Genomic DNA, 12541 nt, shown 5'->3' with positions numbered 1-12541 from the left:
TTTTTCTCCAAGAACTTGTAACCTGCAGTGTAAGAAAGGGAAGTTTGAGGTTTGGCTCATGGTCTAAAGCAGTTTGGTTTACATGCAACGTCGCTAATTCTTACTCTCAAAATTCTACATCCCAACTCAAATATGTTGTAACATTAAAAATTATATAGCCAGTGCTATGAGATGCGAGAAAATTGTTATTGAATATCAAACGTGTACATACTGCAACTACATATGGAATCTTGATTTCAAGCGTAACGACGAATGCGCGGCGGTGAATGTAGAACGTTATACGAGTTATTTATTTCCGAGTCACTTTTTTCCTTGTCAAAATGAGGATCACTCTTTTTCTTTCACACTTTTTCCCCAAGATTAATCCCCAACGCTCGTGTCACGTACAGCGTACACGTATATGACGTATGCTGCATCTATCCGTGCAATACGAACCCGGCAGTTCTACGTCCGTACAACCTTCTCCATAGAGCACACATATGTATAAGCGCAGCATTAGCACTACGCGTCGTTAAGCCCGAGTCCTGAAATATTATCGGACTATAAATACGTCAACGGCGCGCGACCCGAACGACGTTCGTTCGCTAGCTCGACGTATTTCTTTTTACGTTCCTCCTCCTCCTTCATCTCCTCACTCCCCTTTTCCTCGCGGGCAGATGTTCCCCGTAAGAAAATGCAAAGTTGTGCCTGCTGGATAGGAATACAGGAAAAAGGATGAAAAGCAGAAGAGAAGAAGGATCGCTGAAAATTCGAGGAACGCGTGAATCGTCGGTAAAAGATCCGTATGCATACACGCAAGACGTTGCGTCCCACGTCCGTTATCTTGTAGAGAGAATTTTTTCTGTTCCGCGGCTTAGAGCATACACAAACACTTATCCGCTGTACACCTGTTGTTACGTGTATCGTATATCACGGTTGTCTCTAGGAAGTGATCGATTACATAGATCAACAAGAATGAGAATTTTTTTTTTTTTTACTTTTTTTTTGTCGCCCTGATTTTTGGTGTTTGAGAACGTAGAATTTACGAATAAAATCATGATTATGTTAGATTGGCCCTAATTTTTATATCATTACAGTATTGTAAGGAGGGGATGGTTTCTAATATAATCATAATTTTATTCGTAAATTTTACGTTCTCAAACACTAACTAATTCACGGTAAAAATCAGGGCGGAAAAAAAGTTATTTTTTTACTAAGCTGTGTAGTATTTTTTTTTTTTTTGAAAAACTATAGACATTGAAAAAAAATGGACTATTTCATCTAAGTATTGCTTTTTACAGTCGTATGTGAAAATGTCGATAAAATAAATAACTGGAGCCAGTTGCGAAAAACTACACTTACTTCTACGGTCATTGACATGAAATCTTAATAAGACAACTCAAATATCAAGGGCAAGAAAATCAGTGTTTATTTACACGAAAAAAACAAAAAATCTATTGTCCTGTGAGTAATATCGTCGCGTTTTTTTATTCCTTCAGAATAAGTGAGAGGGGAAGAAAAAATATGATGTGAGGGAGAAATAAGGGGGAAAAAAGAAGAACGGGAAAATACTTAATTCCTGCCAAAGTATTAATAATTATTCTGGGCGTGCGTGCATCCACCATGTACTGTAGAAATTACGTATAAACACTACACTGCTAGATATGTATATATTTCAACACACAATAGAACGGTGGGAGAGGGAGATAAGTATACAAGACGGGTAATTTTCTTGGTCAATTTAAAAGGAACGAGGCTTTTGTTCTCGCGTTTGGTTGAAATCACACGCAAATTATCGTCCTCGTCGCACTCGCCTACTGCTCATTTTCTGCTCACTAGTTTCGACCTATGTTGTAGCTGTGTTCTTTCCGTTCCTCCTGTCGAATACCTGTTGTTTCTGCCGTTGTAACTCAACCGCTGCCGCTGTATTATATTCTTTTCCACTTCTGGAACTCGAAGGTAGAAGGATGTCGTATTCGCGTAAAATTTTTATCTCCCGCAGAATTATTACAAATTGCAACAACTATAACCGATTCGTTTATGTCAGGTTGAAACTCTTGGGTGGGGGTGAAGATATAGAAAGATGACAAAATTGAAGGGCCAGAATATCGAATTTTTGAAGAAGTGAAAACTCAATTTATAGAATTTAAGAATGTTGAAAGTAGAAGTATGAAGAAGTAAAGAATAACAAGGTCAGAACGTAGGATGTTGAACTGTAGAATCGTCCGAATTCATCACTCTCCACATTTTTAAGTCTTATGAATAAGATTTTCGCGTCTATGAAAATTTCGGTATTCTGGCCCTTTTATCAATCGTGAGTTCTAGTTTTTTTTTTTTTTTACCCTTACCCGAAACTCGCACCCATACGGAATAACAACCCTCGAAAAAACAAGTCGGGCATTTTTTCAACGGCATATCGCCTAGGTATAGGTGTGTACAGATGATGGCGATAGATAAGTCGGATGAAGCCTAGATTCGGAGATCGAGACCTAGGGATGGATGGATGGATGGGATGGTCGGTCGGTTGTTGGCCGTGCGAGTTCAGTCGAGCCTATCGCGGGCGGTTTGTTGCTTACTTTCTATCCTCGAGATCGCGCGTTCAACCGCGGATGCACCGCTGCTCGACCATCCGTCCATCCGATCCAACGTTGGTTCGTCCACCTCTGGTTGTCGTGAGAACGTTGGTGGTACATAAGGTACGCGAGCATTAGCTCTGGACCGAGGATTAAATAAAAAGCGATTTCACGATGTCTTCCGAGAAGAAGAAGTCCGAAGTTTCTTCTTTTCCCTTTATTTATTTGTTTATTGCTTTTTTTTTTTTTCTTTCAAATCAACCGAACAACGATCGGAGATATGCCGGGCACCGATGCCCGATGCAGCAGCAGCAGCAGCTGTAGGAGAATTAGAAACGGACGACCGTGGCGGAATTCGGGCATGGTTCATCGGATTTGTTATCCTAGCATGTCGCGTCTTGTATTTCCATCTGTTTCCTACGCTAGTTCATATATATATATGTATGTATACGTAACAAATTTATGTAAGTAAATTTTATATATATTGCGTGGTATAATAACAATAATTAGCTGAGAACTACCGAAAACCACGGATTTCGAGCGTTTTTTATATTTTAATTGTACTTACCCGATCCGTATGGCTATGATTTACGAGGCTGAAGCTAGCAGCCAGAATTATCAGCCAAACGTTTCAATGTTCATTCGGATAAGGCAGTGAAGGCCGAAAATTAAATTTTTGTGAAATACCTTGAACCCCGGATACTTTTATAGAATTATGAGGATAAAACTGATCAACAGTTTTTCGGTTTCCAAAAAGTTTAAAACGTTTAAGCTGCTGAATCTGGCTGCTAGCTTCAGCTTCATCTATGATTCGGTATCTCCTTCTAGTTCCGTTTTGAACTTGCACTGTTGTTCTTATTACTTTTATTCTCATCGCGTTACTTCTGTTACTCTGGTTTTTACCTCGTGTAATAATCAACGCAACGTCTGCAGGAACGGGATGAGGAAAAAGGTATGGCATCAGCAAGACGGAACAGGAAGAAACGCGTATTATAAGAGTGGGTATCTGTAAGAAAAGAAAGAGGATGAAAATGTGTGCCTCGAAAAAGTTGATCGCGGTAGAAAGAGAGGAGCGAGTTAACGCGCCGGTAATTTACAGCCATGGAGGTGTAGCAGTACTTTATATACTATAGGTATAACCCCGGTGCTGTTAAAGAGTTAGTATCGTTTCCCGATGGGTTGCAGCAGCTCGAAACCCGCCTCGAACTCACTCACTGGCAACCTCGGATAAGCCTTTGCCAGGGCTAACGGACCTGGTCGTCGGATATTAATACATAACGACGTATCCGTTCAAGAGGAGCACCGTGCCATCTAACCTCGCCTCACCCAACCTAACCTCACCTAGTCTGACCCTCTCCGATATGAGCATCTATTTACCCACCTTCTTGTACGTTCACCGATATGGGTTGTAGGGGTGCTCGGGAGGAACGCGAACTCTCCTCATCTCGTCTAGCAGCCTCTTCGTGCAGCAGATGAGCAGCTTGTTGATTTATATTCAACCATACGCGACGACTATCGTCTAACAAAGTGCGCGATTATTAAATCCGGAGATCAACTGTCGCTGGGATATGATTTGGTTATTTGTGAACTTTAATATTGCTCAGACCGTCTCATATTTTATTTTTCGATAACACCGTGAACTTGGCAATCATGTTCTTTCGTTAATGTTGATATTTTTAAAATATAGTAAGAATGAATTTTTATAGAAAAATGCGTTTACTCGATTCCTCTTGACTCGACCATCCGATTGAATTATCTATACCACGATCTTTAAAACTTGCCATTTTACTGATTTTCATCGGAATTTGAGCAGGCCATTGTGCGTCTGTTCGGTCGAATGCAAACCCTGACGTGAACTTCCAAAACTCGCAAACGGGTTGCAATGTTATATACGTGTTATTGCTGTAGGTCTTTGATCACGAATTCCATAAATTGACTAAGCAAATTTAATTCCGGAACGGAATCGATTAGAATCGTGTTGCTGAAGAAAGAGCTCATCTTGATGAAGGATATTATTGAGTAACGAATATTGATCAGTGATCAACCAACGCGTTAAATTGATATCAGTATAAATCAGAGCGTTTCTACACGAAGCTTCTTTTTTTCACCAATAAAGTCGTTGGTATTCACTTATACTTCTATAGGTATTATTCATCGTCGGTGATCCATGAAATTGCTATTTTGACGAACAATCATTACGTATGATCATTTTTTACGGTATTATCGTTCAATTCCTTTTTGAGCATCGCACATCGATCTGATCAATCACGAAATTCAATTTCCTCAAGAAATTCAACAGACCGTGGTCATGACTCCTCATCGCTCTGCGTATAGTCTCGAGAGGACGTCTGTGAGTTTTGACAAGTTAATTCGCGAGTGGCTCAACCGAGTTGGCGAGGTTGACGTTGAGAGGGGTGGATGAAAAATTGGCGCAAATTGGTTTGATTGACTAATGGAACTGAATTATTTGACGTATATACTTTTCTCGCATAGCGGTAACGATGTGTATTCAGTGAATGTTGTTTAACCAATTCAAGATATGGAGATCTCTGCAGCGGCAACGATTCGTCCGAAACGTGATGATGTTGATCGGTCAAAAATCTCCTCACCTCCCCCCCTTTCTCAGCGCTTTCACGCATACGAATGCGAGTTTGATGCTCTGCAAAATGTTACCGTGCAGTTATTCGTTTTTCGTTTTTCTATGTAAACTTTTCTCATTCTGAATACAAAGCAGAATAATTAAAAGTCGTTAAATACGTTTTAAGCTGACTGCGTCTGTTTAAAAATTTGTACATAGACCACAAATTCAATGACGTTGCACGCAGATGTATCCTGAATGTAGCAACAAATGTCGAAAGTCGTCGTTAATTTTATCGCGATCGACGTCTGAATATCATTTCGTCGTTACTGCAGATCGTTATTATTCAATTAAATATAGTTGTTTACGTATTGTTATGCGCTACCGATAAAACCATCACCCTCAATTTCTCCCCCTCTGTTTACCGACAGGAAATGTAATTTAAACTCAATCGGGGAGAAAAGTGCGCCGCTCTCGAGTTGTATATTCTTGAATTAATCAGTCGATATTACTCTCTTCATCGCGTCATGCTTATTCTTCCCCCGAGACGTACTTTCTCTATACCTGCCATACGTATACATTGATATCTATATCCTGTGCAGTAATGTACATACCTAGGTACGTATAAAACACCGCCACCAGCCGGTTGTCGTAATGGAGAAAATAAATGACCGAGAGCGAGTCGCACTTTTACGTCGTCGTCCTGTACGCGATGTATTGTGCATGTACACTAACAATAAGGTGTGTACAATATGAATTGTATGCATATTTAGCGCTTAAATATCTCAAGTGGCGTGTATAACTAAAACTACTATAATCTGTATCAGAGTTCTGTAATCTGATGGTTAAGAAAAAAAAAAAAACGTAAATAAATAAAATTAAAAAATACCCAACACTCGATGCTTTGCACGAATCCGATACTGTCGGCGCTTTCGCTCTGCGTGTTCAGTATACATTTCGAGCTGAAATCTGTGATGAATAAACTAATTTGTTATATGCTTTATACGCAATCTTTCCTTGATTGTTAAATTATACTTCAATGGTATCATACTATATATGTATAATGTTACAATTATTATGTCACGGTAAAGATGCGACAAATCGAGGAGTAACGAAGATTACATTTTCGGTTGGAAAACAAATTATTTTTATCCGAATTAATGTATTACCTAAATGGCAGTTGAAGGTAGAGAAAACTTTAATATTCCAGATGCGATTTATTCTCCTTTTCTTTTTTTTTTTTTTTTTTTTTTTATTCTGCGAACTTTTGGTGAAAAATTACACTTGCGTCTAAAGTTCATACGAGAGAGAGATACAGGTCATAATATAATTTTAATGCAAATTCGCAGACTAGTTGCGCTATCGTGCGGCACCATGTTTTGCATCTCGCTCTTTCGTTCTCTCCCTCTCTCCTTTCTACCGCGAAAAATGATAATAAAACGTTCCGTAGGAACGATGACGACGGGATCGTAATGCCCGTTCATCCGTTCAACTTTTTAAGGGGGGGGGGGTAGACGATTTCACCGGCAACACATTTTCTAGACAAATTATCTTTTTGATTGCTCACATATACCCTCCCCCCCCCCCACACACACACACACACACACACACACACACACAACGCGCGCGTTAAGCCAAAACTGTTTTATGCCCCGTTCAAATTTTAGGATTAAACGTGCTCGTTTTTCGTGGGGTGGGAGCGGATGGGAAATATGGGATGCGGTGGTTGGAAAGGCTAACCACCCTAGTCGGCTAAGAACGAGAGAGAACATTTATTTTGGTTAATACGCTGCGGCGGTGCGGCAAGGGCGGGTTATCAGTTTTTTTCTTGTTTTCCTCGTACAACCCGTCGCTTTCGCTTACACTCCTTTTTGTTTTTCTGTCCTCCTTCACTTTTCATATTTCTTCACAAAGTGCGCTACTTTTTTCTCTTCATCTTCATCTTCTTCTTTTTCTTCTTCTTCTACTTTATCTTCTCCTTCGTAAGACACGCGTATGTTTAGCAGAGGCCAATTTACCCTGCAGCTGTTATCCGATCGTGTTTTTGTTTTTCATTTTTTTTTTCCTAATTTTTATTAATTTTTTATTATTTTTTTTTATAACATGTCTACATGTATTTTGGATAACACAAAATTTTTTCGGCCGCTGTCTTCTTCTTCTTCTTCTTCTTCTTCTTCTTCGCGTATTGATAGATATTACATTGCACAGACTCAGAGGGTAATATTATATAGAAAAATTTTGAGAGAAAAGTATCAGGCTGAAGTTAGTAACTTTCAATTTTACCTCGTGGAAAACTATCGTCAGAAGCTACATAATATTTCACACACGTTACGTATGCGCAGAGGTACAGGATAACGAAATTGACAATTAGATAATTTATGTGATATACATTACGACATGCCCGCTAATGAAATATTAAAAATATTATATCTTCATTTAACGGATGTTTGAAGGGATTCTATCTGCATGCTCGTGGAAATCCCTGAAACACATATGACGTATAAATTCAGTTATACTAATTGACCAACACCTCTCGAGTGCAACATTCGAATTATTTTGTGTAACATATTTCGCGTGATATCTGTATTCGTATATTATATTTTATTCGCGCGATTTGTAGCCCGAATAGATTCGAATCGTTGCTGCAGCAGGCTGGGCATAAATACAAATGATTGCTAATGAAATATAGCAGCACTTATAACCACGGTATCGGTATCGAATGAAACAAATTACTTACAGGGTGTAATTTTTCCATGCGGCATATAATATTATTATTATATACCTTTTTACCTCCTTATTGCGGATTTCCACAACTTGTAGGTACATTCACTTTTGTCACGGCAGAGCGAGTTTTCTGCTCTTTAATTTTTTTAAACTTTTCCTATTTACCGTGGTTTTATTATTATTTCCCTCTTTTCATAGATCCGTGACGGCAAAGAATCACAACTGCTTACAATAAGATTCGGGGCAGCTTTCTTCCATCTGCCAGCGTGTCCGTTGGTCCGTGGAGTTCGATTTCTCTGTCTCTGGTTTTCTTTTTTTTTTTCCAACTTCTATTCTCTTCATTTCCCTTTCCTCCTCTTTCTCTCCTCTCCTCTCTTCTTCTCGCTTAGCGAGTAGACCTTTTATCCGTTTTTTCCGCCTTTTTGTTTGTTTTGGCTGCTGGAAGCCTTTCGAGTGATGGGAAAATTTTAACCAATTTGTTATATCGACGGGCCAAGGCATGCGGTGAACACCTAGAGTGGTAATATTAAACTGTTAAAAAATTGCGGAGGCGTTTTTAAAACAACGCGAAAGGTACCGAGGGAGGGGAAGAGCTCGTTGCTTGACGACAAAAACCATCGTTTCATCCTCTATCGGGGGCAATTGATTTGAAATCCGAACATACTCGGCAGGAATTAGAGCTATACATGTAGTACATGCGAGTATATGCCGACCGATTAATTTTCACGACGTGTTTTCCTAATTATCTCGCAAATTCTACCTATATGTGTTACGCTTTTTCCGCGTGCATGCAGCTGTACATAGCTTGCGGATTTATCTATGCACGCGCATTTTCGTTGCACCAATATTTAATATACATTTTTATATGCATCACGCGTTGAAATTTCATCGCAAAATGCCAAGCTCTATGCATACATATATGTACCTATTACAAAGAGAGTGTTTTTTTAAACATCATTTCCTTTTGGCTCGCTTATTTTGAGCCATCTACAGTACGTCATGCCGCATTCTTCTGTGTCTCGTTAACGAACCTGCCGCCCGCTTTACGTACCGTCCGTACGTCGTTTTCAATTTCCGATTTTGAACCTCTGACCCTGTCGCGCGTGCAACAATCCTCTGTGTGACTTCACAATATTCCGTTCGGAATTTTCCGCTCTTTTGTTTCTTTCTTACCCCTTTATCTCTCATTGTTTATACGAGCTTTCAATCTCTGTTTCGAACAGACCGTCAGGTTTCAATGGCCTGCATTCAGTGATCGCAGTATGCATGTACGTGTGACGCGTATCATTGACATCGAACCAATACGTGACCGAGTGCGTGTACGTCTGCATACAACGTACGTTAAATGTGGAAAAATATGATTGGCCAATGTAAAAAATCGAATCAGTAAATACGTGCCGGTATTTGGTTATTTTTGATTTAAGAAAAAAAAAAAAAAAATGTTGATTTGCTTTCTTTGCCACAATAACAAAGATGGAAACGACAAGTGGAAAAGTTTTATATTTTCGTCGTTATTCGGCCGTGCGTAAAAATCGACATTCTGTCGAATTCAATGTTTTACATTCGTTACCTGTACCCACGTATATTATTCCGCAAATAATTTTCAGCATAGGCAACTAATCACGGTGCGGTTTAAAGGCTGAAAACGAAATTAGCTTTGGTACGTCGTCACGACCTACACAAGTCCCGGTAGATGTTTGACAATGCGCTTTTTATCTGTCTTTAGCCACTTAATGGATAAGCGCAACGCACGTACAACATGGTTGCAAAGAAAAAGTTTATCTAGCATAAAAAATTTGATACGTATACCTACCTCGATGAAAATAAGGCAAAAAATATTGAGTGACCAATCGCGGCGATTTGACATGGATAAGCGGTTCACTTGATTTCTCATTCTTGTTCCTGTGCTGTTTGCTGTCTGAGAATCGGCAGCTGGATATCCGTCTCAAGGGCTCGAGCGCGGTAATGCTTCTAATATCGCTTTCAACGGTAAATAAGCTGGGAAACTACATTTTTTTGCCCTTTAAATCTTTGCTCCATTTCTCGGAAACTTGTTTAAGGTTCGTACGTACAGGGAAAACCTGAAAAACCGGGAAAACGAGGGAAATTTTTTACAGCAGGGAAAAGTCGAGGAATTTTGAAAATAAGACTGGAATTTTGACTCTGTCGAACAAAATAAACCCGCTCTTGTACAAAGTATTCGTTCTTGAGAAAAAAGAAAACGTTGTACATTTTAAAATTTTGTTTCATCGCACCACGTCATACATTCTATGACGTATATTACTTAATACCAAACTTTCCTTCGTTTTTTTCTTACGGAAAATCTGTTTTTTGTAAATTGATATTCAGATATTAGTATTAACGTGTAAAAAAGATTGTCATTATTGAGCGGCATATTTCTAGTAAGTTTACTGAGAAAAATCCCATAATATTTTCAGGCTGGTATACTTAGAAAAGTCAGCAAATTTCAAATTCCAAAAAGCGTGCGAACCTCTATTATCTTTTTATACCCGATCATAATTCGGTTGTAACTTGAAGTAGGAGGAAAAGAAAATGTAAACGTAAGACTGTACTTATGACGTAAACTTGACAATTAACGATTTTATACGCTTGTAAAAGCATAGAAACAATGTTTCTGTGCGTAAACTGCACTCGATTAACACCATCGCAGGTGTATAGAAACAAATGATTAGGGTTACATAAACGGAGTGTTCTCCAGTTCATCATTGATGTTTACAACGTGACTTAATTTCGGCTAACTTTGTACGGTAATTAGGCAATTGACCTCGACATTACTACGGCTGATGGTGTTGTAATTCCCGGACAGAATTACTACGTGCGTTAAGGCAGGTTATTCGTATTGTACCTACGTTGTTTTATTACGTCGGTGAGGGGTTGAGGAAAGTGCGGGGGGGGGGGGCGAAGGTGTGGTCGAAAAGTTTGAATTACCCTGCGGTACTAACAGGGGAACTTGTAATACGTGTTAGGAAAATGTCTTCCTGTCTTATATTTCTGCGGGTCATAATTTTCTTCCCTCCTCCTCTTTCTCGTCCTTCTCCTCGTGTGGTAGTCGTCGTTTTTTTACGTAACCTGTTTCGTTATAACGACCTTCCTAACGCTTATTTCTAAACACTTTTTTTTTTTCTATCCCTCCCCTTACCGGCAACGAAACTAGGTTACAGCGACCTTTTTATTATCCCGATTATTACGTTTCATTACCCTCGTATATAGATAAATCTGGAGCATCGGATACCGGTCTGAACTATAACTTTGTCGCAGCCCCTCGCGACACACTGATTTCTCGTCTGTACTTACATTACAAATATGCGCTCAACAGTGTGACAAAACCATTGTTGAAACGATCTGTGCTTCTATTCTTATTACAGCAGAAAAATTTTTCGTCCTCCGATGCGAGCGATTCGGTTATACGTACAAGTTATCTTATATTTAACGATTTGGGGGGGAGGTTAAATCCGTGAAATAATTAAACTTGCGTTGTGGCTGGTATTCAGGTTGTCTCGTACGTTTCCTCGTAGTATATTTCCTCGTTAATTAATCCTCCAGGGTTAATCCTACCGTTCCGGATATCGTATCTTCACTTAATTAACGCCCCGGGTTCGTTATGGTAATATTTTCGTTCTAATCGAACCGTCAGCACCGCGCGGCTCCCTTATTCGATCTGTTCAGGGTGCCTAGGTTTTCCTTTTAATGTCCCTCTTGCGGCAAGCTTTTATATGCGTGGTCTCCGATCGATCGGTCCGCACTATTATTCCCGATGGATCAACCGACATGCGTTTGTATGCGTTGGTCGAGAGCGGAGAGCACTCCAGACGCTCCAGCTTCATTACAGATTGTGGCCCTCCACAAACGCAAACCGCGCCCCGGCTGACAAAGCTCTCCTCGAAATTTTTTGAATTTTGGTCCGATCATTTATCTTGGTAATCTCGTCGTACTTTTATTACGGAGATCGTATATATATATATATATATATAAGGCCCTGTCCTATATATCGGACCCTTTTCACATTTAACGCTTTTCCCCCGAATATCTGTTATATACGCATTGCGGATGAGAGAAGAGAAGAGCACCTTAGACAAGAAATAAAAAGACGCTGTACCCACCCCGCGTCCGCAAATAAGCAGCTTGGCATGACGTCTCGGTATACGAGGGAGAAAAATATCGTACGATCTTTCGGGTGAAAAATTTTTTGTTATCTCTTCAATAAACTGTGCTAATAAAAAAAGAATTAAATTAACCCTTAACTTGCAAATCGGGGTCAAAGTGTGACCCCACGGCATCTTAACCATAAATTCCGTACGAAAAACATCCAAAACAATCTTATTTGATCCGAGATAAATAATAAAATATCGTAAAAATCGTTAATTCATTCTTTTTTCCAAAAATTTTAACCTTGCTCGCTCAATTGAATAACTTTTTTCGAATATCTGTGTCTTCGGAGTTACTCTGTCAATTTTCAGCTCAAAATATTGAAAATTCATATTGCTAGAGATAATTAATTTGCCTTGATATATGTTAATTAGAGAGTATCCCAGGATTTTTTCGAGTTATTCGAATCGACATCTCCGTTTCTACGCAATGGTTTTTGATGTGGAATCTCCAACGACCCTGGTTGTGACACCAGTGTTATACACAGGAGTCGTGCAGCGTATAAGGGTTAAATAAAGTT

General features: G+C 39.4%; 1 protein-coding gene across 3 annotated transcripts in view; it reads left to right on the top strand.

The window, feature by feature from the left end:
• LOC124214445 (uncharacterized) overlaps nt 1-12541 on the top strand; it is a 92863-nt gene that overhangs the window by 9821 nt on the left and 70501 nt on the right. The window lies entirely within an intron of this gene.

The sequence above is a fragment of the Neodiprion pinetum genome, chromosome 1, assembly GCF_021155775.2.
Source record: "Neodiprion pinetum isolate iyNeoPine1 chromosome 1, iyNeoPine1.2, whole genome shotgun sequence".
Classification (NCBI taxonomy): domain Eukaryota; kingdom Metazoa; phylum Arthropoda; class Insecta; order Hymenoptera; family Diprionidae; genus Neodiprion; species Neodiprion pinetum.
The sequence above is the reverse complement of the archived record's forward strand: the minus strand, read 5'-3'. Positions and strand labels throughout refer to the sequence as shown.